Source organism: Podarcis pityusensis (genome assembly GCF_964106645.2).
Source record: "Podarcis pityusensis genome assembly, chromosome: 2".
Classification (NCBI taxonomy): domain Eukaryota; kingdom Metazoa; phylum Chordata; class Lepidosauria; order Squamata; family Lacertidae; genus Podarcis; species Podarcis pityusensis.
In genome coordinates, this window is record NC_138029.1 from 102520681 (window position 1) to 102544149 (window position 23469).

Genomic DNA, 23469 nt, shown 5'->3' on the forward strand with positions numbered 1-23469 from the left:
TTCCCCTTACTTTTTAGGAGGGAAAAAGTGAGTCTTATAGAGCAAAAAATACGGTATTTTTCGCTCTATAAGACACACCAGACCACAAGACGCACCTAGTTTTTGGAGGAGGAAAACAAGAAAAAAATATTCTGAATCTCAGAAGCCAGAACAGCAAGAGGGATCGCTGCGCAGTGAAAGTAGCAATCCCTCTTGCTGTTCTGGCTTCTGTGATAGCTGCACAGCCTGCATCCGCTCCATAAGACGCACACACATTTCCCCTTACTTTTTAGAAGGGAAAAAGTGAGTCTTATAGAGCAAAAAATACGGTATTTTTAAAAGGCTATTTGATCCTTTAAGGGAGGATGCTACTGAGAGTGGATGTACCTTAGTGTAGTATGGCTTTTTAGCAGGGCAGCCAACCGACTGTTAACTTGGGGTCCAAGAAACCTGGAGAAAATGCATTGCAGAAAGGATTCCACATTTGCTATAGATATATAGCATCTTTTTGTTCTATGGCTGTATATTTATATGGTGATTTCATCCCGCCGCCCCCCTTCCCAATATAAGAACATATCTGCTGCATTTAAGTTCTGCCTTTTGTTGACTTAAAAGGCACTGAATGAAGTACAGGGAATCTTGTTTAGCACCAACACTATGCTCCTCAAAAATATTTCAGTTTATAAGCAGAGGAAAGGTTGTGAAATGTTAGACCCCGGCATGGAATCATAATCTACCTGCCTCCAGCTGACATCAAAAGTGCTTCAGGAGAGCAAGTCAGTGGAGTACTTATGTAGTGTGATGAAATTATTGGCTTTCAGCCATTCGACTTTCAGCATTTGCCACAGCAGGTCAGCATTCAATCTAATTCACACTGCGTAGTATCTTGATGAAGTCCTGATTATTGTGATTTTTTTACAACAACAATAACACCAAAAGGAAAATGGAGGCAGCTCCATTTAACAAGGTGCTTCAGAGGCACCAAAATAAATGTGCAACAAGTCAGGTATGAAGTATTTCTGAACATTTGTCACTTGTCAATTGCTATGGAACCAATTCTTCTTCTTAAAGCCACGCTTTTGTGTGGGGAACTTTTCATGAGTAATTCTGATATGCCGACTTCTGAAGGCTGGAAGTGAGAATCCATGCACAGGAGACGATTCAGTTAGGAATTCCAGGGACAGAAACCGAATAATCTGATAAATGAAGAGGTAAACAGCGTTCACACTCATTCCAGTATGCAAGAAAAGGATATAGCTCAGCGGTTTGGAACTTAACAGTTCCAAAACAGTTGACGTCAGCTTTAGAAGCTGGGAGGAGTCTGGGAGGAGTTACGTTCTGTTCCTCTCTGGTCTCTGAGGGAAGAGGTCGCAGTTTTTAGTCATGGCTGCGGTGAGCCCAGGAGTTTCCTGGGGAAAGTCGGAATAAAGATACTGAAATGGACAAACCTGGTCTCTGTCTGTGTTTGTCGGAAGCTAAGTGGAAGCTACGTGACAGTTTCACCGCTGTGTTCAACTCTGCTGAGGCGTGACTGGAGAGCTACTGGAGACGGAGCTGAGTGGCGCAGCTAGGAGGAAGCGCGCCGGGCATAAAGAGCTAATTGTGGATCGTAAATCAATTAGCGGGGGTCACGCCAAACGAATAAATCAATCCAACAGGTTATGGACCCTTAATCACCGATCGTAAAAACTGTCACAGGAACGCTTTGAAGTGCCGGAATGCGTTTGAAGTCGCTGGCAGGAGTTTTTGCCTGGTGTTAAGAGGCAAAAGGAGAGCTGCGGAGCTCAGAGCAGCTGAAAGACACTAAGTGGTTGCCTGTGCTGAGAGCTGAGTGCTGGGAGCTGAAGAGCAGCTGGAAAATCGTTTCCCCACGGATGGGTGCCGGAGGAGCTTGTAATCTGTGAGTACAGCTTGGGGCCCCTTGGGAGAACGGAAGACAATGGCAGGCAGCCAGGTCTTGGAGGACATTGCGTTTCAAAGGCTCACTCTAAGAAGTTGGGCAAGGGCGTAAAGTCAGCAAGGGCTGCCTGGGATGTGCTGTGAAGCTTCAGCAGGAGGCCAGAGCCCTGGAGAAGTATTGAGAAAAGCCTAGAGATGGCTGCAGCCCCTGTTCCTGATGTTTTAGCCTCAAGGAGTGCTAGTGAGCAGATCGGGGGGGCGAAGGATTCCAAAGGCAAGTGTAAAGGCTTGTCCACTGTGCGTGCTGGAGTGGAATGTCAACAAAGCAGGTTCCCAGAAAGCCGCAGTGGGAGCCAGGCCAGAGGGGGCGGAGCTGGCAAGGAGTGCTTTTCCGGAAGAAGGAGGGCCAAGCCAGCTGGGAGGAGCCCCGGGCAGTGTTTTTCCACTGGAGTTCGTCGTTGCTGCCCATGGAGAGCGGAGACAGCTGGGCAGGAAGGTCCCAAGGTCAACCAGCTGAGTTCTCATGGGAACCAGTCTCGGAGAGGAGGCCAGCGTGGGAACGCAAGGGAAAGACGTGGTTCAGACGCTGGGGAGGGTTGTTTTCTTATCACTGCTTCTATGGCAACTGTGAAGAACAACTCCAGCCAGGACACGGTGACACACTGGGTGTTGAATACTGCTGTTGGTCAGCACCTGCTAAGCGAGCCTGCTGGCGAAATGCGGAACTGCAGGGCTGTTTTCAACAGGACACAACTGTGATGTTAGCAGACGGAATGAGAAAGTCGGTTTCTGCTGTGGCTAACATGCTTTTTTCTCCTTTACAGGAGGAGCTAGAGGTCTACGTTGGGGGGAAACAAGTGGCCAACGTGAAAAGGGGGCAGAACAATCTCTTTGTTCTGGAGTCACCTCTGGAGGGTGGTGGGAATGCTGGAAAAGCACAGGCGCAGTGTGCTAAGGTTCCCAGTCATGTGCAAAAGCTGCACAGGTGCACAAAAGGGTACAAACTCCGGAAATGTGGGAGGTCCCTAGGGTGCAGGGCATGCAAGGGTGCACAGGTACATGGTTTTCCCGGGTTTGGGAGGGTAGCCAAAGAGCCCTTTGAGCTCTTTGAGGCAGGTGGTCCAAAGGTTCAGGAAATGATCTTCTGTGGGTATGATCCTGCAACCAATGGGTGGAAGTTTGCATACCCAGAGGGTGATCAAACCAAGCTGCTGGTCAGTAAGCAGGCTGAGTTCTGTGAACAGGATGGGTGTTCAAGACTCAGGGATGGTTCTGTTTTTCTCTCAGAATGTCTGTCTGATTCTGAGGAGGAAAGGGAGGCAGAAGCTGATCCCGGTGATGGGGACCAGGTCCAAGATCAGGGTTCAGAACCCGGTGATGGGGACCAGGTCCAAGATCAGGGTTCAGGGCAGGTCTGGGCATCTCCAAAGGTTGTGAAAGGAGTGTCCAGGTGTGAGGCTTCATCTCCGGTTAGCGCAATGGAGAAAGCTCACAAACAGGGTGTCAAGTCAGAGGGGGAAGAGTCTGACGGAGAAGACACAACTGCTGGCCCAAATGGGTCAGTAGGGTATCAGGTCACAAGTGCGTGGAAAAGTGTCGCACAGTGTGATTCTGGGAGTGTTGAAGGGGTTCAACAGGTGCCTGGGAAAGATGCCGGGAAGGGGCACAAGGCAAAGGGGAAGGTGTTGAACTCAAAAAGGTCTTGTCAGAATGGTTCGGCAAGAGGGGGTGTTGGGTTTGGAACTTAACAGGTTAAGTTGTTCCCATGATGCCTCAGCATTCTGACGTCAGCTTTAGAAGCTGGGAGGAGTCTGGGAGGAGTTACGTTCTGTTCCTCTCTGGTCTCTGAGGGAAGAGGTCGCAGTTTTTAGTCATGGCTGCGGTGAGCCCAGGAGTTTCCTGGGGAAAGTCGGAATAAAGATACTGAAATGGACAAACCTGGTCTCTGTCTGTGTTTGTCGGAAGCTAAGTGGAAGCTACGTGACAGTTTCACCGCTGTGTTCAACTCTGCTGAGGCGTGACTGGAGAGCTACTGGAGACGGAGCTGAGTGGCGCAGCTAGGAGGAAGCGCGCCGGGCATAAAGAGCTAATTGTGGATCGTAAATCAATTAGCGGGGGTCACGCCAAACCAATAAATCAATCCAACAGAGAAGACACTGTGCATGCAGATGATTCCCAGCTCAGTCCATGGAATTTCTAGTTAGAAGGATCCAGAAGCTTCTAATGGCCGCTTACCCTGCTCTGGGTGGACAGTAGTTGCAGTCCCTCGTGGGTTGCCCTCCATTCCCGGGACAGTCATATCCCAGTGGGCGGCTGTTTAAATTCCCTGGCTGGCAGCATTGTAGGGCAAAAGGCGTGGCAAGGGGAATCCAAGTGGCAGGAGCCTGGACGACAGACCTGAGGGCCGAAATCTTGCCCTGGTCCACTGGCCAGGGTTAAAACCGATAACTTCTGGTGGGTAAGGGTTAAAACCGATAACTTCTGGTGGGTAAGGCATTGGTTGGAATCCTAGTCATCAAGGTTTGGGGTGAATTGGTGCATCACCCAACCTAAAGCAGGCACAAACTAAAGGGGTTTAGGTGGAAGTCTTTATCCAGAAGCCAAGCGTGGGGCAGATGGGCCATAGAGCTTCCAGGGATGGCCTGGGGTCAGCCACCTCGTTCTTGGTAAGGCCACAATCCTTGGCATGACCCTGTTCAAAATTTAAGCCCTCTAGCAGGAGGCTGAAATGGATATACACCCACTGCCTGAGCCCAAGTCCATCTATACTTGCAATCAATAAAGTTGTGACCAATTTCTATCCCAAATCGTTGTCTGTTCCTTTACATCATAACTGTTGCCCTCACACTGGGGCAGGGAGGAGAGAGAGGGATCCCCACAATGTGAGGATTCCTGCCCAAGGCCATGCAGCCTCTACCAGTCAGAGTAAGAAATATTGGGTGAGATGAGCCAGAAATCAGAGCTGGTATAAGGATGCTTCATATACATACAGAAGCAGACGCAGTGCTTTCACCTAACCTGTGACTAGGAGGCAGAGTGGGAGGGGCAAGGCTTTAATGCTGCAACCCACCCTGGGGCCCTTGGGTGAAGGGTGAGTGAGAATGAAGTGAACAAACACACTAGTGGGAGCACTGGATTGGCTCTGCTGGCATGTTTGGAATGCACTATCCTCAATGCTGCCTCCCAACCTTCCCTTCTAACTCCCAGCGGTGATGTGCCTGACTGGATCAGTGGTGGCACCCCACCATGCTGTCTGGTGCAGGATAGGAGCAAAGTCAGACAGGCCGTTCAGCAAATCAGATACGACGACGACAGACTTTTAGGGCCATTCCCACATTAAACAGCAACTCCATGTGTACCTTCAGCAGGGAGCCATAGCCAATCTTGGCTAAACCCTTATTAGGCATGTGCTCTTAAACACCTATTTGTCACATGTACAGTTTTAGAATTTACATTTTTAAAAATCATTGGAAACAAATAGGACAGCATAAACTTGCACCAAATGTTCTGGGTTTTAAGTGTGTTGTAGGCTTCAGCTGTTTCATTTGACATTGTCTGTGTAATCAAAGGAGCAGCTCTCAACAGTGTACTTTTTTATAAGTACTTGAAATAGTTAAAGGGCTTACACTTCTCTCCTTGCCTCTCTATCCATCTCCCAATCTCTGTTTCCTCACTTCCTCTTCTTCCTTCAGACTCTTCCTCCTCCTATTGCTGATTTAACTTCCGAGCAGCATACATATTATTACAACAGTCGAACCAAAACTGGTTTCCCCTCTCCTTTTTAGCAAGAGTGATCAGCCTAAATAAACTGGGCTTTTTCTACATCTCTCTCTCTCTCTCTCTCTCTCTCTCTCTCTCTATCATCTATCTATCATCTATCTATCTATCTATCTATCTATCTATCTATCTATCTATCATCTATCTATCTATCTCTATCCATCCATCCATCCATCCACACACACAGATATACATATACACAACCATCTAATATGCTTGTGCACAGATCACACAAGTAATTCAATCCTGAGGCCAGTGACATTTTTTATGTTTGGCTCATTGGCAATCTGCAACGCCGAGGCCAAAACATATGTTTTCTAGTCGGGACTGGATCCAGGTAATGCATTTTCTCTCTGCTACTCCTGAACTCTGCAACCACCATGAAACACCACTGTGGAAGGTTGCCCAAAAGAATCCAAGATGTCAGGACCGGCCCTACCATTAGCCAGAGTGGGACAGACCCACACAGGTTGTGCAGTCATGGTAACCTGTGGTTTGGCTTATTGTAATGTGTGAACCAGGCCTATATGACTCATGCAGGATCATTCAGTCTGCACCATACATTCTATAGCGGTACAGTCCAAGAACACTTTTACCATCCAATGAGGTGTTTTCCTTTGGGAAACCAAGATTTTCCTGCATTTGCACCAGAAACATTATTGAGGGGCATAGGCCAATATTCAGATTTTGGGGAGGTTGTGGAAATTGCCCTTATTTAAATGGGCCACCTGTTGCTCAAAGCTTCTATTTCAAAGTTATCTTCTTAAGAACAGAAGAACCTTTTGGATGAGGTCAGTGGTCCATCTACGCCAGCATCCTGCTCTCACAGAGGTCAACCAAATGCCTGTGGGAAACCCACAAACATGACCCAAACAAAAAACCACTCTCCCCTCCAGTGGGTTTTCTAACATCTGGTATTCAGAAGCATTACTGCCTCTGATTACTGATTACTGATTACATTACTGCCTTTTCCCAGTAGTGATGTATGGAAGTGAGAGCTGGACTATAAAGAAGGCTGATCGCCGAAGAATTGATGCTTTTGAATTATGGTGCTGGAGGAGACTCTTGAGAGTCCCATGGACTGCAAGAAGATCAAACCTCTCCATTCTGAAGGAAATCAACCCTGATTGCTCACTGGAAGGACAGATCATGAAGCTGAGGCTCCAATACTTCGGCCACCTCATGAGAAGAGAAGACTCCCTGGAAAAGACCCTGATGTTGGGAAAGATGGAGGGCACAAGAAGAAGGGGACGACAGAGGACGAGATGGTTAGATGGTGTTCTCGAAGCTACCAGCATGAGTTTGACCAAACTGCGGGAGGCAGTGGAGGACAGAAGTGCCTGGCGTGCTCTGGTCCATGGGGTCACGAAGAGTCGGACACGACTAAATGACTAAACAACAACAACAACTGCCTCTGATCATGCGCTCAGAGCATAGCCAGCTTGGCTAGTGGCCAGTTATAGCCTTATTCTCCATGAATTTATCTAATCCCTTTTAAAAGCCGTGTGTGTGTCTTCATTTCTGTTACTTTCCATTAAAGGGTTCCCTGAATGCTGCCTTTAACGGCAGACGCTCCAATTTAGTACTTCACGTTTTAAGATGAAAACCACTTAATATGATTCTTAAAACGATGGATGATGGCACTTGGCGCTGTGAATATTTTAAACTGAGTAACCATCATGTTCTAATAATTTTACTTGCATAATAGTTTAATTCCAGAGAGACAATTTTCCATCTTTTCCTTTGAAGAAAAGCTTTATCTTAATCATCTCCCATTGATTATTTTAAAATAACCATTCCCCCCTCTCCCTTCAACACACCATTTAGCTTAACCACATAATGGAATACTAGTACTCCTCCTCTCTCATTATATTTTAATAGAAATAGAATAAAACTCAATTGTATTCTAATCTAAACTATTAAGATGCTTGCAGGTTCCTTGGTATGTCCAGAGGGCATTTATCTGCAATGGAAAACTGAGCTATTCCCCCCCCCCAACCCTTCCAATTCAGAAAACAGCTCTATTTCAAGGAAAACTGGATTCTGTCATACCCTTAATGATGCTTTTAGGAGTGTGATGGAGACCTATTCTCCATCCCCCAGGAGGCCTCCATACCTTCTGCTTCCCCTCTGTCTTCCAACCTTCTCAGCCTTCCTCCAGTTACCAGGCATGGTGAGATGGAGGAAGGCTTCCTGGCATCTGGTACATTGCTAGGGCTGTGAATCAGGTGCAAGCCAGGAGTGCTGGGAAATGCAGATCCCGGCAGGAAGGACTTGCTGTTCACTGGACTGGATTTGAAGCTTGCATGCCACTCCTTTGACCCTGCCTGCTATTATAAATGCTACTGCTGCAACAATGCTTACCTATTTATTTCAATAATTTGTATGCCGCTTAATCAATATGGTCTCTAAATGGTGTACAGGACACCTAATACAATAAGACTACAAATGAGTTGCAACAATAAAATATAAACTTTTTGCTTTAAGTGCATCCAGAAAGCTGGCTATTATAGTTTTAGTTTCCAGTGTCCTGGAAGCTTTGTTTCCATATGGTGTATTTGTTTTTTATATATATAATTTTTATTAAGTTTTCTATAATTCATTACATATCAAAAATCAAAGAAAAAAACAACCCATAACTTAAAGCATTGCTCAAATAGAGCATGAACTTCCTTCCCTCCCTCTGACAGACTTCCACACACCTTTACCAATTTCTTTGCATACCTATATCCACTTTTTTACCTTATATCAATCTTTTAGCAATCACCTTCTTATATGTAAATCAGCTCTTTAATTTCCCATTACCAAACATTTCAACTCAAACCTACAAGTGTTTTCAACTGTTTACAATTTTCTTTCACATAAAGTATAAATTTGCCCCAGTCTTTTTGAATACACCATATGGTGTATTTGAGGTTTGTGTTTGTGTTTGTTTTTGTTTGCAAAAAAAAAAAAAAGGGTTCCATTTTATTGCCTTAAAAATGCAATGCAACTTCAGTGATCCACATGGCTCCAATAAACATTCCAAGTATTTAATAAATCAGAAGTTGAGAATGTGTGCTAACATGGGACATGATGTGAAGGACATGCAAGGACTCCGGATCATTTTGATAACAGAGTTTAGGATAAGGGCAAAATGAGCTCAAGTCCATGGAGGAAACTTGATCAGCAAGAATGCTGATCAAAGAATCAAAGTGGGATTAATAGTCTGGAGAGAATGTTAATCCACAATAGAAGACCTGGTTCTGCTTATCCATCGCACACAGCTGTAAGGCAATCAGCCTTCTAGGGCACATAAACACTCTCTATCTTCTGCACAATCCACATGTGGTTGCCACCTCTCCCAGAGGAGTAAAAGATTGCTGCAATTTCTCATTTGCATTTGTTGGTATAAATATATGTACATTTGAACTCCCCCCTCAACCGTCTTTGAAGTTGCAGTAACCAGCACCAGATGCTCTGAAGTAGGTCATCTGCAAAGTCATCATAATAAAATGGAAAGAAAAGGGAAAATCTCCCTGCCCATAATGACAACTCAGCAGAGAAGGAAGCAATCCAGGGAGGCTGGTTTTAAAAGCACTTGATGTGTCCCTAATTCTGGTCACCTCTGAATGTTGTTGGAAGGGCTATATAAAGGTAAAGGGACCCCTGATCATTAGGTCCAGTCATGACTGACTCTGGGGTTGCGGTGCTCATCTTGCTTTATTGGCCGAGGGAGCCGGCGTACATGACCAAGCCGCTTCTGCCAGCATGACTAAGCCGCTTCTGGTGAAACAGAGCAGCGCACAGAAACGCTGTTTACCTTCCCACCGGAGCAGTACCTATTTATCTACTTGCACTTTGATGTGCTTTCGAACTGCTAGGTTGGCAGGAGCAGGGACCGAGCAACAGGAACTCACGCCATTGTGGGGATTCGAATCGCCAACCTTCTGATTGGCAAGTCCTAGGCTCTGTCACCTCCGAACGTTGTTGGAAGGGCCATAGCTCAGTGCTAAGAGCATCTGCTTTGCACACTGAATGTTCTTGCTTCAATTCCTGATATCTCCAGTTAGGGCTGGGAGAGATCTCTATTTAAAACCCTGGGCAGCAGCTGCCGGTAAATGTGAACACTACTGATATGGACCATTGGTCCGACTCAGCAAAAGGCAGCTGCCTGTTTTCCTATCACTCCTGACAAGTGGCTGTGATGGCTGGAGCTTATGGGAGTTGGAGTCCATCAAATCCAGGGAGGGCATCCCTTCTTCTAGAGTTTTGAAGCTGACATCAATTGAAATGTTTCTCCTGCACAGGGTTTCCAGGCAATGGTGCTCCATACCAGAGGCATAATATCTTAGAGCTTCATTCCACAGGGATGGCTCAGTTGTGTGTATCTGCCCATATAAGTGTCACGGACCGTGCTGCACAGGGGCTGCACAGATGAGGAATGGTGGGAGCCTCCCCCTCCCCGCTCCTCATCAGGATCCTGAATCTTCCCAAGAGCAGTGGGACAGTATAGATTTGGAACAGTGGTTCGCAGAGGGACATAGTTCAGAAGACAAAAGTTGGGAAGAACTTGGTGGTGAACAGCTAGGAGAAGAACCGGGAGAGAGAGATCTAACAGACTCCGGTTCGCTGGAAAGTGTCCAGCCGATCAGTCCAAGGTCACTGAGATTAGATAAGGTAGCTGCACAGAAGGCACAGTGGTTGCCAGATCAGGTTGTAAGGTGAGGAAGTGACTTGGGGGGGGGGGAGTGGGTGTAAACCTTAACTGGGAGCACCTTTACTCTGAGAATGGACTCTTTGTTCTTTCGCTGTGATCATTAAAATCTCTTTAAATGGTAAGAGACTATTTTTGCTTTGCTCTGCTTATCCACGGCCAAAGGAAAGGAGGTAGCCACTTCCCCGAAGCCTGACAATAAGTCATATGTGTGGTGCTGGTTGGGGCAAATGTATATGGCTTTCAGGCACTGAGCCTGCCAGATAGAACATTGCCACAAGGAAATAATTCTCAGCAGCTTCCAGACAGGAACTGCAATGTTTAAATTCGCCTTCAGTCTTAGGGGACAGGGAATGCTACCATAGTTGGGATGGGGCAGATATAGGCCAGCCAAATATATTTTGGCACCTGAGGCAAACCACAAAATGGTGCTTTCACCCCACCAGGGAAGAAGGAGTGAGATCTATATAAAGATCTACATTGGGAGGAGACCAGCAATGTCTCCTTTTGCCAAGAGACCGCTGTAGAGGCGGCATTGGGGGTGCTCAGATCTGGTCTCCAAGGAGCTTGTTCCTTGGAGGCCAGATCTGCAGTTTCTGTGGATCCTGCCACCTGAGGTGGTCGCCTCACTGCCTCTTGGGTGGGCCAGCCGTGGGCGGAAGTAATATGTGACCTTCTCAGTTGAGATCCATAGCTCAGAAGACAGCAGATGCCTGCAAAACAGCAGCACCTTGCGGCATCAGCTACTACCACATCCCTGAAATGTCCAGTATGTAGACTTCCGGGGTGGCGCCATCGGCAATGGCGGATTCCCTCTGAACTGGAGGGACCAGCTCCACGGGAATCGGGTCTTTTCCGCTACGGCGAAGCGGGGACCCATTCAAAAATCACAGGCAGATGAAGCCTGTGACCATGGGACTCGGCGGGCACCCTTAGCGCCCCCCAACCCGCAAAAGAACCCATTAACGGGCTCCGGAGCGAAGAGGGGGAAGTGGCGCAGTGCTGAGAGTCAACTGCTTCTTCCGTGGAGCAAAGCCGCACAGCCGTTGCTGGAGAGCGCTGCCTTTTTCATGGGACAATCTGGTTTCTAAAATAATCACCCGTGAGTACCTAAACTCGGACATTTGGACTCTAAATAAGGACTTGTGAGCAGAAAGGAAAATTGGACTTAAAAGTTTATCTTAATTTGGTGCTGAAACGGGAAGGTCTAAACAGGAAGTCAGCCTTCCGTTTCTTTGTAGATAGATTAAAGCAAAGACATGGCAAACTAGAGCTCAGAAAATCGCCTGTAAAAGATGAACTTTCATCATTTAAAATTGTTGAACCCCCTTCGGAAGCAGAAGAGGGGGGATTTTTTTCGGACTGTTTAAACCTGCAGAAGTGAAGGTAAAGTAAAGTAACTTTCCACCGTCCTGATCCTGGAGCGGGGTGTTAGGATTGACGTTTTTTTTGAAGCTCATTGACCAGAGACAACGTTTTTGACAGATAGCTATAAGAAGAGAAACTTTGACTCCATTGTTCCCCTTCGCTTCTTAAAGGAACAAATATTGACAAAATATCTGAAAAAGGAAACTTTGTCGCTAGACTTGTCTTTAAAAGAAAGAACAAATAGAAGTTTTCCCCCTAGAGGGAGACTGTGAAACTGTAACCAACTCCGGGGAGCTGGCAGCTGTTACAGATTACAATCGTGGGAATAGACATCTGACCTTGCAGGACAATGTATTCAGAAGCTCTGTTGTGTGCTTTCTATAAAACAAATGCCCTATTGGAACAGCTACATGAGAAGACGAATTTGATGGCTGATTCGATTAGAAATTTTGAACAGGCAGTGGGAAATTTTGAACAGGCAGTGGGAAAATATGTGGAGCCCACCCAGGAATTAAATCAGGAGTGTGCCTTGACAGAACAGGCCCAACAGGAACATGAGCTTTCGGATTTGACAAATGAACTTGGAAAAAGCCAGATTTGGAAAGAAAAAGTTTGGTTTGGTTTGGAAATGGGGGGGCTGGATAGACCCCCCTATGCAGGGATGTTTGGACTTTCCAAGTCTGGCAATGGGCCGTGAGATGTCTGGGATTGTGGGGGCTCTTAATTTTGGAGGGATTCTGAAACACGTTTTTAAATACCACATGGAGTTTAGTTTGGACTATGGAAAAGGGGCTGATCTGTTGAAAAGGGTCAAAAACATTGTTAAGCTGGAGTTCCCACCAGTGAAACGAGCAGGAGACAAGGGAAAATACAGTTACAAATATGAAGAAGAGCTGCGGAAGGAACATGGAAGAGACTTAAGGGCCTCAGATATAAGGTTACCAGGTTAATGCGCTAGATCGATGGGATAATAAGGACTGACAAAACCCGGGACCAGGAGGAAGGGACGCTGGATGAAGATTGGAATGTTTCTATTTCTTTTTCTACTACTAGGATTGTTTTATAAAATTGATGAATGTTAGAAAAATGTTGGAATGAAATTACTTGGCTTTAGTAAAAATGTTTAAAGAATTATGTAAGAATATTATGGTTATGAGAAGTTGGTAAAAATAAGATTTAAGTTTTAAGTTTCAAGGTTTTTTATAGTAAGATAAGATTAAAAAAGTTTAAGGTAATGTAATGACAGAATTTTATGAAATATGGAAAGGATTTGCTGCAACAATTAACAACTAGGATACAAAAGAAGGGAGGAGGAGGAGGTCAAAGAAAGAAGGTAATGACAGTTGAGGATTTGAGAATAATGGATTTGTTTTTAAAAGTTTGTGGTGTATTTTTGTTTCTTTTGAATTTGTATTATTGGATGTGGTTTGTGTTTTTCTTTGTTCTTTCTTTACTTTGTTTTCCTTTGTAACTCTAAAATTTCCCCCCCCCCAATAAATATTATTTAAAAAAAAGAAAAAAGAAATGTCCAGTATGTAAACAATGACTACAGAAGAAGTATAGTGTCCAGATCAAGGGAAGTAATAGTACCGCTCTATTCTGCCTCAGTCAGGCCACACCTGGAATACTGTGTCCAGTTCTGGGCGCCACAATTTAAGAAGGATATTGACAAGCTGGAGGCTGAGCATTATGATCAAGGGACTGGAAAACAAGCCTTATGAAGAACAGTTGAAGGAGTTGGGTGTGTTTAACCTGGAAAAGAGGGGACTGAGAGGAGATATGATCCTGTATTGCAGGGGGTTGGACTAGATGACTCTTGGTGTCCCTTCCAACTCTACAGTTCTTTGATTCTATGATAACCATTTTCAAATATCTAAAGGACTTTCACATGAAAGATGGAGCAAGATTCTGACTGAACATTAGGAGGAACCTTTTGACATTAAGGGCAGTTTGGCAGCTGAACAAACAACTTTGGAAGGTGGTGGACTCTCCTTCATGGGAGGTTTTTAAACCGAGGTTGGATGACCATCTGCCAGAGATTCTTTAGTTGTGATTCTATTATTCTATGATTCCTGCCTGGCAGGAGGTTGGAAAAGATGTACCTTGCGATCCCTTCCAACCCTACAATTCTATGATGAAACATTAAATGCCGTTGTGAATTCATCAACCACCTTCTGCTCTCAGTAGTTTAGTTATTGATAAATGCTGTTTCCTCCCAATTGCCAGGTCCATCGCCTGAACCTTTAACCCTCCTGTGTACAATTTCCTTGTACTTTTTAACCATATTGTGAACCTTTGACCTCGCTATGCCCGAGAGCCCTTCTAAAGCAGAAGGCAACCATTTTACAACCAAAACACAAACACACCATGTCGGAAAGTTCAATGTCTTCGCATTAGACCCTATCAGTAGGCTCCACACGCTTCCTTTCCTCCCTGCTGTTCCTGAGGAGCAAATGTACACAGACCAAAGGAGCACTGTGGAGGGGGAAAGTCTCTTCTATCAGCTGCCAAAAGCAGCAGGTCATTGCTCCCTCCAAAGAACACAGCACTGCCCTTGGCAAATTCCTGGAGTGGCCTTGGCTCCACTTGGCTCTGGGGAAGCATAACACCGCAGGGCCTTGCTGCTTCCACATTATGAATCCACACCTTTGGAAAGTATATCAGGACAAGGCCAACACATGAGGTTTTAGCTAGTTGCATCTGACTAAATTATTATTTTATTCCTGTTTGTTTAATATGTACGCTGCTCTTCATTCAAAGATTACAGGGCGGTTCACAATATAAAAATACAAAAATGAAAACACAAAACACATGATAAAACACAAACAAACCAATAACACTCCTACCACAAGGACATAGAATGTTAATCAGCCAAAGGCCTAGTTATAGAGAAACATTTTCACCTGGTGAATAAAGATATGAAATGAAGGTGCCAAGCAAGGCTCCCTGGGGAGAGCATTCCACAAATAGGGAGCCACCACAGAAAAGGCCGTTCTCATGCTGCCATCTTCCTGGAATCTCATGGGTAAGGCACACAAAGAAGGGCCTCAGATGATGATTGCAGGGTCTGGGTCGGTTCATATGGGGGAATAAATCAGACTCAGAGTAGACCCACTGAAGCTCATGGATCTCACAACTAACTTAAACCCACTGATTTTAGTGGGTCTACTCTGATTATGACTTTTAAAAAATTGGAAGCAACTCATAATGTTGTTTTTATTTTCACTGCTTACTTCAACATTGTATTGATTTTTGGAATTTTTATGAGTGTCACGCTGGAACCTATGTTTGGACGAAGGTGCATTTTAGAAATTCTCCAAATAAGTTCATAAATAAGGTCACTACAGTCACTTTATTTCATTTCATTATTATTTTTTGTAGCAGCAGCTTTGTTCTTAGATTAGCAAAGTGATTCCCTCCCCTCCCTATTCCTAGAGACTGCTTTATACATCTATTGACATCTCTTATAGGAAGCTGCCTTACACTGTATCCAGCCATTGGCCCATCTAATTTGGTATTGTCTGGTGCTGTGGGTTAAACCACAGAGCTTAGGACTTGCCGATCAGAAGGTCGGTGGTTCGAATCCCCACCACGGGGTGAGCTCCCGTTGCTCGGTCTCAGCTCCTGCCAAACTAGCAGTTCGAAAGCACGCCAAAAAAGTGCAAGTAGATAATTAGGAACTGCTCTGGCGGGAAGGTAAACGGTGTTTCCGTGTGCTGCTCTGGTTCGCCAGAAGCAGCTTAGTCATGCTGGCCACATGACCTGGAAGCTGTATGCCGGCTCCCTCAGCCAGTAAAGCAAGATGAGCGCCGCAACCCCAGAGTCGGCCATGACTAGACCTAATGATCAGGGGTCCCTTTACCTTTACCTTACACCAGACATAGGCAAACCTGGCCCTCCAGATGTTTTGGGACTACAACTCCCATCATCCCTAACCACTGGTCCTGTTAGCGAGGGATGATGGGAGTTGTAGTCCCAAAACAACTGGAGGGCCGAATTTGCCTATATCTGGTCTACACTGATGAGTAACAGCTCTCTAGGGTTTCTGGCAAAGGGAAGTTGCCAACCCCACCTGGAGATCTCAGGGGCTGAACCATGCAAAGCAGATGCTCTTTCACTGATCTCCAGCAGTTACTGTACAGCAGCAATTCCCCAGAGCAGCAATTGTAGATAACAGGAGGACTTTATCAAGAAAATGCAGTGGGAATTCACCTTGGGTGGAGATTTTTTCAAAAACCTACCCAAGGAAATCAGATGGGTCAGAGAGGTGAATAGGAGACAAAAACCCCGAAAAACCCAAACACCACATTGCCATATTTGCAACTAATGACTGTAAACTCTTAGTTGTTATTATTATAGTAAAGGCTTCTATTGCATTATATTATTTATAATTTAAATTGCTCATTGGCAACCTTCAATTAAACCTAATCCAAGATGATGTCGAATTAATGAGGTTGCTAACTTCATTATCATCACGCCAATTGTGAACATCACAGTCTATTTTAACAACTCCTCATTAACTTTATGTAAGAGCTCTTTCGAGAACTTGACACAAACGTTTTGTTACCCTCAGTTTCTCTTATTCTTCTTCACTGGAGCAGAAGTAAAAAATATGCGCAATTTTTTACCCATCCCATTCGGGTAAGCATGTGCAATGTTAGTATCTTTGCAATGCACCCAGTAATATGTTTCTTTCCTTGGTTAGCTGTGTGTGTGCGTGCTATATTTTTCAACACACTTCAGATTTTGCTTTTTAAAAAGTACAGCACGCCATGTGTGATCTTTCCAGGTATAGTTAAGGAAAATTCTTTCTGCTGTTATGTCACTTGATGGGGAATGAAATCGTGAGAATTATTTTATGCATCTATCTTTCATAACTTTACAACAGAGGAAAAAAATTAAGGTCCTGCTAAATGCAAAGCAACGTAAGACAATGTAAGTGTTAACTGGTAAAGAAAGCCACTTGTAAGCCACTTTGGTACGCCAGAAAAGCAGGACATGCATTTTGGTTTTCTGACCATGCTCAGAACTGAGCACAGAATTGTAGAGTTGGAGGGGTGGTTTCTTTGGGGTGGTGGTGGTGATCTCCTCAAATATTTTATGGGGGGTTGGCTAGGAGTTGGCTCCAATGTTTGTAGCTGAGGGTAGCACTTCATATATCCAAAGAAGTGCATTTTACAAAAGCTTGTCTTTAAACTCTTTGTTTTTTCTGCAAGAGTCCGCTAACCCTGTGGGAAACGCTTAAATTTCACATCTCATCAAAAGTCTGGGTGAGAAGGAGTATTTTAGCCTCACACCAAAATCATGTTAGCATTGGCACTAGCGAGACCTGCCTGGCCCCAACACTAATATCACCAGTATTTGGAAAGCGCATCACTAAAGTCATCAGTACTTGGCAAATAACAAATAAAGTAAATAATGAAAACATTCTGAGACCAGTCTTGAACCAAATATGAAACCAGGACCAATCTGAATCTCCCCCCTCCACCCCACCCCACCCCACTCCCTTTAGGCGCTGTTTTCAGTGCGTGTCAGCGGGAACGTGCATGCTAAACATGCATAAGTGGGGAGATGCCTGTACCATAAAGCTGTGAGCCTGTTCCATGGTTTTCCTGGTGGGCTGGCACTGCCAGGTGTTAGCAACCCTATTATAGGAGCGTCATAGCACCATCATGACCTTATAAGGGTATGCTAGCAATTGGACCTCACTGCACTGCCAACCCTGTGTGTGTGAGTGAGTCACACAAGTGACATCGAGCCCAAGGCAGACAGCAAGTGTCCGTGTTTCATCCATCTATAGCTTTGCACTAGACACAGCCTTGGGGGAGTGATGCATTGATGAAGCACCCAGATTTCCCCCACCAGATCCTGCTGGTACCCCATGCCTTGCGGCAGAAAAAGTACAGCAAACCTATGGGTGTATTTATAAAAACATATCCTATGCTGCAATTTCATTTTTTAAATAAAAAAACCAGAGCAGTTTACAACCACTATATATAAAACAAGACCACATAAAAACTAAAATCACAGATCGCTGGCTAGCTGTTGCAAAAAATATTTCTTTTTCTTAAAGGTCTGCATAAAAAAGAGGGTGGGATTCTATGTAGAAACTTGGGGGAGGGCCCTGTAGCTTAGAAATGTGCTTCAGATGCAAAGATCCCAGGCTGAATCCCAAGAATTGCAGTGAAAAACATGACAATAAGGTAGCAAAGAGGGTGGGCTGGGTTGCGGGTACCTTGGAGAACCAATGTCAGCAGTACTGAGTATGATGGATCAATAGTCCAACTCCATATAAGACAGCCTCATATGACCATAGACCTCCGCGTATTAAATATAGAGATGGTGGTGGTAATACCAGTAACCAATTCTGGCATCTGTTTGCTTTTGGAGTTTTTCCCATAGGAAAAAGGCATGGGTGGAAATGTTGTGTTGGAGAAGTGGAGGGAAATCAGCATGGGATTCCTCTGGAGAGATTTAGGAACACCAGGCTCTTGGAATGTAGTGGCCTCCCCACATATCTTTCCTGCAACATCCATCTTGATTTGTCTTCTCCATAATAATCTGAAGAACAGTCCTGCGGAGGAAAACACTGTGCTGGAGCTGGCCCCGAGACAGGGCTGTCTAGTGGTGATGCTCAGCGGTTGGGAGGGGAGGAACATCAGCTCTCAGAATAGCTCGGTGATAACAGGGCTCAGCAATCGATCCTGACATATTGCTATTCAGTGCATAAATGATTCACTCCTCCTCTCTTCTTGCAACAAAAATAAAAAGACTTCACAGGCTTGCAAAGTGCCAAGGTACCATTATGGAACGTAGAGTGAAATAGAATCACAGAACTGTAGAGCAGGAAGGGACTTCACGGGTCATTCAGTCCAGCCCCCTTGCAATTCGGGAACCCTGCCCACAGCCATCCCTGGGTGGGCTCGAACCACCAAACTTCCAGTTAACAGCAAGATGCACTGGCTCAGTGTGCCACTGGGAGGGATATTGTAAGAATCACAAAAACTGCTCTTGAGAGAGGGAAATGGCTTTGGTGGAAAGAGCTTCAACTGGTGTTGAGATCCTGGCTGGGGTGTGACGCAGCACGCTGTAAGAGCTACCATGTTACTTTGGATTCCTCTTGTAAAAAGAAAGCGCACCCAGGATGTGCAAAAAGGGCAGGGCCAACCTTCTCCAGTCTAGTGTCCTCCAGACTATGACTCCCATCCGCCCCATCCAGCATGGGGACAGAATGAAATGGCATGCACTGATAACATGATTGAGGCTTATATTCATTTTATTTAACACATTTCTATACTGCTTTTCATCCTAGGTTCGCAGGGTGGTGTACAATCTAAAAACACAAAAATATGTAACAAAAACAATACCCCCATGCCACACACAGTTTAAAAGGCAGTATATTGTTTAATTAGCTGAGGGTCTGAAGAAGCGGAATGTTTTTATCTGGCACCTAAAGATATGTAACGAAGGCACCAGGCGAGCCTCCCTGGCGAGAGCATTCCACATTCCCTCAAATGAAGGGTGGTATACTACTGTGGGTTAGGGACGTGGGTGGCGCTGTGGGTTAAATCACTGAGCTTGCCGATTGGAAGGTCGGCGGTTCGAATCCCCGTGACGGGGTGAGTTCCCGTTGCTCGGTCTCAGCTCCTGCCAACCTAGCAGTTCGAAAGCACAAAGTGCAAGTAGATAAATAGGTACCGCTCCAGCGGGAAGGTAAACGGCGTTTCCATGCGCTGCTCTGGTTCTCCAGAAGCGGCTTAGTCATGCTGGCCACATGACCCGGAAGCTGTACGTCGGCTCCCTCGGCCAGTAAAGCGAGATGAGCGCCACAACCCCAGAGTCGTCCATGACTGGACCTAATGGTCCCTTTACCTTTATACTACTACTACTACTACTACTAGTAGTAGTAGTAGTATACTACTACTACTAGTAGTAGTGGTAGTAGTAATAGTAATTAATAATAGGAGAAGCAGTCCTTGGGGTATTGCAGTTTTGAGCTGTTTATGATGTATCAGAGTCATTTTGGATCTCTACAATGCAGAGGTCAGACAATAGGGATAAAACTCCCCCCCCCCTTCATTGCTTGGAAAGATTTAAAGAGTGACAGTCTGCTGCCTTTTAGCACTGCATGCTAGGATCCCTTGACCTGGATGTTAGGGCAGCACAAGGGGTGTGATCACACTAAGCCTTTTATCAATGGAACACAGCAGGGAAAGTTCATGGTATCAGAAGGGGGGGCGGGGAATGACAGTCCAGCGGCAGCAGCTGTTAAGGAATATTGCCCTCTTCTCGGGAGCTAGTTGAAATTCTTGTGTGATGGTGACCACCTTGAGCTGTATGACAAAAGGGATATATAAATACCTTAAATCAATCAGATTGCGTTGTGTTACATCAGCCAGGTGTGAGCATTTCTGTTTGGACAGTTCCGTTCAGACTTTTCTCAGGCCAGCTTCCTAGGATGTAAAGCAAAAGCTCCCTCTCCTCTAGCAGTGGTAGATGTAAATTGATGCCACTTTTTAATTAGGAAAAGCTTGCACCCTAATCTCCTCACCCTTTTGGACTAAATCGCTCCAATATAACACGTTGCCTGCACCCATCTGTTGACAGCTGCTGAAGCTATCAGATTGCTTTCGAGGCATGCTGATACATAATGAGGCACAAAAGTTGAGACTGGGGAATCAAGCTTCCTTAAAAGCACCATGGGTAGCATGCAAAGCTTTTGATGGCAAGACTGACATTGTTTAACAGGCATACAGCACCTCATTCATGCAACGCACAATCCATTTATGGAATCTGCTGTTATGGGACATGGTGGTGAGGACTACTAGCTTAGTGGCTAGCCTATAAATCATGGTGTAAAGGTCAGGTTTCTTGGGTGTGCGTGTAAAATTGGAATACTTTTGAGTTACAGGTAGAAGCATCCTTTTTGACGTAGTGTGCATGCTTGAACTATATAACCTACAAAGTGCACACTAAGCTTCAGCATGCCATTGCACATGCTATTGTGTGAGTCACAGGTAGCCAATCTAGATGCAACTAGTCTACAACCCCATCATCCTTGACCACTGATCAGGCTGGATCAGGGACTGATGGGAGTTGGTGGCCCAACATGATCTGGGGTGGGTGGGGTAATTTGGTTGGCTACTTCTAGTGTGAATGTCTGAAGGATGCTTGCCCTGCCACCTGCACACCTGATAGATGAGCCATAAGGTATTTGGTTGTTGTTGGTAGAGCAATAGGCTTTCTCTTCTATCCATCTCTGTGTGCAGTTCCTTCATCACACACTAGGACACAAGCACAGGTTCACTTAGCTCTACCTACATGAGCAAACAGAGAAGCTTTTCCATTCCTGATGAAGTCCACTAGCCTCTGCTGCCCGACACGCTCCTGGCTTTATCCCTGCTATGATAATTTTTCAAATCGAAAGTTTTCAACTCTTAATGTAGCCCAAAACATAGTTGTGCTGTGTCAGAGGGCATGGTGAGTAAGGAGCCAGGAAGGTCTTCAGTAGACGACAGATGGTGCCTGTCTAATATTTCCAGGGAAGGAATTCCAAAGGGTAGCTGCCATCGCATTAAAGGCTTGAATCCTACATTGTGCAGACTGGACCTCCTGAGAAGATGAGATCTGCAGGAGGCCACCATGATTGGCTGGACATCTAAGGGGTGACAGAATCTTTCAGATGATCCCAAGCTGCATAGGGCTTTATACACCAAAACCAGCACCTCAAACTTAGTCCAGTAGTTAACTGGCAGCCAGTGGAATTATTTCAACAGTTGGCTAACATGTTGGTGACATCCTGCCCCAGTGAGCAGTCGAGTTGCTGCATTCTGTCCCAGCTGCAGCTTCACCAGCTACAAGAGCCACTCAAGGACTTTAGTAAAACTGCAGGAGCACTGCTGAAACTTTTATATAGAGCTACTCTAAGACGTCAGTGTGTTGACTCATATAGCAGTAAGATATATAGGTGTACCACCCGTGCTGGTTTGGTAACACGGTTGGAATAAACTTTGGGTAACTTAAAAAAAGAAGAAGCAAACCCAGACACAGGTTTGTCACTCACCACCACCGAAAATAATGTGTGATATATCCTAGAGGACCTACGTACAAATGGGGGTACTCAGTGCTGACTGTCTCAGCTGCAAATGTGCAACTTGTTACGATCCTTGATCCACATCTCTAGATATCATGGATCTGATTGTCTTAGGTTTGAAACTTGCACGTATTGGGAGCAGCGAGGCAAAATATTGTATCTGGTTCTGTGGCAAAACCAAGCAAGTAGTTCCTTTACTGTTCTTTCGTCCCCAATTAAAGTGATCCGATGCGCATGGAATAATGTTTGGGATTCTAGCTATGGAAACCTCGATGTTATCGATAGCAAGATGATGATGATGATAGGCTTGCTATTGCTAAAAAGAACACTAACTTGTTTACACTCCATATAATAATTTTCTGAAATGAATGTGCTTGCTCATGCTTTATCTAAAATATTTAGCATTTTTATATAAAGTTTCAGATTCTATTACATGATCATAAAAATTCTAATTGGTAACATTTATCGCCATGCATTCAAATTACTGGTTTCTCCCTTCTTTCCGTTATGCTTCACTATCCTTTACACTTGGAGACCAGAAAAGGGGCACCCTGCAAAACTTATTAGCATTGATTTTGGCTGAAGCAGGTGAGAATCAAAGGACTTTGGGTTATTTTCGGGGGAGGGGGAATCTACAATGGGACAGCTTCAATTTAATCCCCATTCTAAAGTTGCTCGCCAGGAAATTTGGAACAGAAGGTTTTAAACTCCCCCTAAAAGCCACAGTTCTGCTATTGTTTTCTTTCTGATTTTCCATTTAAATCAGTCTCATCTTCCATACTTTGAACAATGCCATTTGACTGATACCATGATAGCAAATGTGTCAGGGTGCAAGTTGATGGATTAGTTAATTGCTGAAAGACAACAAGGAAATCTCTGTTCATACATGTATTCTGATTGTTAACAGTGCCGAGCAGTAGAACAATTAATGGACTTTGCTTGTACTTTTCAAACACTTGGCATCAAAAGCCACTAATTCCAGGAGGAGCAAAAGCTACAATGCTCATCATTACAATCCCAGAAATTCTATCGTGCAGCTTAACCACTTACACACCGCTTGTTTTCCTTAGCTACAGAGTTATTGTACTGTGTCATAAATGTACACAGTATTACAATGCTGCATATCAAAATAAATGCTATATCCTGTGACTACATAGAATAAAGAATCTTTTCAATGTAAGGGTAGTATACAAAAACAAAACAAAACACAGTGAAATATTTAATGCACAAAAAATCTCTGCTTTACAGAAGGAATCCTGCATAGATTGTATCAGGTTTATAACATCTCCAAAGGTGCTGTTGATCTGCATTGTAAGAAATGGTCAGCTGCTGTGATACCATCACTTAACTATTTTGTTTTGCATAATACTATCCAATGGCAGCAAACATCTGCATCAAATTACAGTATGACACCATGCAACCTTTCCTTAATTTTGATATTTTTTTCAATATATTGCATGACTTTGTTAAAAAAAACTGCATTACTTTAAGAAAAGAAAGAAAGAAAAGTAAAATATTCTGAAAACACTTGGGCAGTACAGACCAAAGATTCAACAATAATTTTAAAATAAATTCTGCAATCTTTTTTTGTTTTTGTTTATGCACACATCACTACAGCTTCCTGAAGTGCAGAATAAGTTCACTAAAACAGTTCTCT

General features: G+C 44.6%; 1 protein-coding gene across 2 annotated transcripts in view; it reads right to left on the reverse strand.

The window, feature by feature from the left end:
• SYNPR (synaptoporin) overlaps nt 1-23469 on the reverse strand; it is a 148048-nt gene that overhangs the window by 33374 nt on the left and 91205 nt on the right. The window lies entirely within an intron of this gene.